This window comes from Phodopus roborovskii, unplaced genomic scaffold (assembly GCF_943737965.1).
Source record: "Phodopus roborovskii unplaced genomic scaffold, PHOROB, whole genome shotgun sequence".
Classification (NCBI taxonomy): Eukaryota; Metazoa; Chordata; class Mammalia; order Rodentia; family Cricetidae; genus Phodopus; species Phodopus roborovskii.
This window is the reverse complement of record NW_026126639.1, coordinates 49,501-51,560: the sequence shown is the minus strand read 5'-3', so window position 1 is coordinate 51,560 and position 2,060 is coordinate 49,501. Positions and strand designations below refer to the sequence as shown.

Sequence of the window (2,060 nt, the reverse complement as noted above, 5' to 3'; positions counted from 1 at the left end):
GATGATTAACCACCCGGGAATAGAGATTATTAAGCACTCTCATAACAGAAATATCTTAAAATTTGGTGCTTAGGGTGGAGCTGAATTAACAAATTAAAAAATAAACGGCTTGAAAATTTAGAAGAGAGTAAAGGATCCAAGTGAGTCATCGCAAATGAAGTATTTTGTGAAAGGCTCTACACAATGGAATAGGATTTTGAAATAAATAGGAGAGAAATTATTTTTTCTTGGTCTGACACCCATTAATTCATAGATAAAAACAATTTCTTTTAGATATGATGATGATGATGATTATTTGTCTTAAGCCTTGGGGTACTTCATAGAATGTTCTATCTAGAGGTTTTTTTAATGGATTCCAACTGCATTCCCATAGCATTTATGGAATTGAGCTAACAAGACCATTTACGGAATAGTCGTGAAGGCACAGGTGTAAGTTTTCTAGGCAGCTGTAGCCAACTAGTACACACTGGGTGACTTAGCTGAAAGAAATGTATCTTGTCACAGTTCCGGAAGCTGATGCCTAGGTGTCCGCGGCAATTGGTTTTGTCTGAGGACTATGTGGAAGGATGTGTTCCAGGTCTCCTCTCCAGATTCTGTGGGGTTTCTGTCAATCTTTGGTATCCCTCGTTTTGTAGATGTATCAGTATCACATCTGTCTTTATTTTACCTGGTCACGACCATCTCACTGTGGGTAAGCATGCTGGCTGGCCGTTCTAATCACAAGAATGACCTCATCGGAAATACAGATATCTTTAATCATTCTATTGGACAATAAGGGGTCACATGTTAAGAGACTGGCTATTAAAACCCCAGCCCAGGGCCTTGGCGAAACCGTGGGTCACGGCTGGCGTGGTGTGTGGCGGAGGGGCCAGCTTGGATCTGCTCTGCTCCTTGCTGCTAGTGAGCCTGGCCCAAGGCTGACTCCAGAAAAATGGGAAAGACATGCAAGAGATCCGAGAAGAGGTAGGAAATGTGGCAGAGACCATAAAGGAGAAAGAGAGAACTCGGTCCAGGCTGGGCTTTGAGCGAGGGCAGACTCCGTTTTACATCCGAATCCCAAACTACGGATTCAATGAAGGACGTAGTTTTAGGCATCAGTATCTGCCTCTGAGCCTCAGGAGACTGGAGTATCTCATTGGTTTAGGGCGAATTGATCCAGCGCAACCTATTGATTTAATGGGAGAGGTGTTACCATCCAACCACTTAAAAGGGATTATAGGGTCCAGTGAATATTGAGGTGTAGTTGGCTTCAGAAATAGCCATTGATGCGATTGAAAGAAATGGCTGTGTTGTTACTACAGCCTTCTGTGACCCAGGAAGCCTGGAAATCCTGTGCAAGCCCCTTCTCACCTGAAGCACTGGTGTCGTATTACACAGATGCAAAAGCCTGGGTTACCTGGCCGACCCTGCCAAATTTCCTAAAGCCTTGAGCTGACCATGAAGTATGGCTCCATTCTTCTTGAACTTTTTAGAATGCTCAGCGCTCAGAAGGATCCAAGACAGATTCTCGTTCGTCTTGCTCCTGATTGGGTGGTGGATATGGCAGTTAAGAAAATTCTAAAGCCTACAGATGAGAATCTCCTCAAGTATTACAGCTCCTGAACTCCCTTCAGTAAAGCAGACATGTTGAGAACTTCTTGAGGGCCTCAAGTCCTCGGATTGGTCCCCCCAACGTCATTGTGGTCAGATGTGAAGTGAAATCTCAGGCAGCAGAAACTGAGCCTTTCCAGGTGGGTGTATGCCTCAAAAAGCCCAATGGTAATGGTCTTTAAGAAGGTGAATTTAAGCACCTTCCCTCTGTTATTTTTTCTTTTCTTTCTTTCTCTTTCTTTCTTTCTTTCTTTCTTTCTTTCTTTCTTTCTTTTTTTTTTTTTTTTTTGAGGCAGGGTTTCTGTGTAGCCTTGGCTGTTCCGGAACTCACTCTGCAGACCAGGCTGGCCTTGAACTCACAGAGATTCCCTTGCCTCTGCCTCCCAAGTGCTGGCACTAAAGGTGTGTGCCACCACTGCTCAGCCTAATTTTAACTACTTTAAAACTTTTTTAAAAAACTTTTTTGTTTG

The 2,060-nt window shown here is 43.4% G+C and overlaps 1 pseudogene; it reads left to right on the top strand.

Moving 5' to 3' along the window:
- Nucleotides 1-783: 783 nt before the first annotated feature.
- LOC127213077 (39S ribosomal protein L15, mitochondrial-like) lies at nucleotides 784-1,625 on the top strand (annotated as a pseudogene).
- Nucleotides 1,626-2,060: the final 435 nt, after the last annotated feature.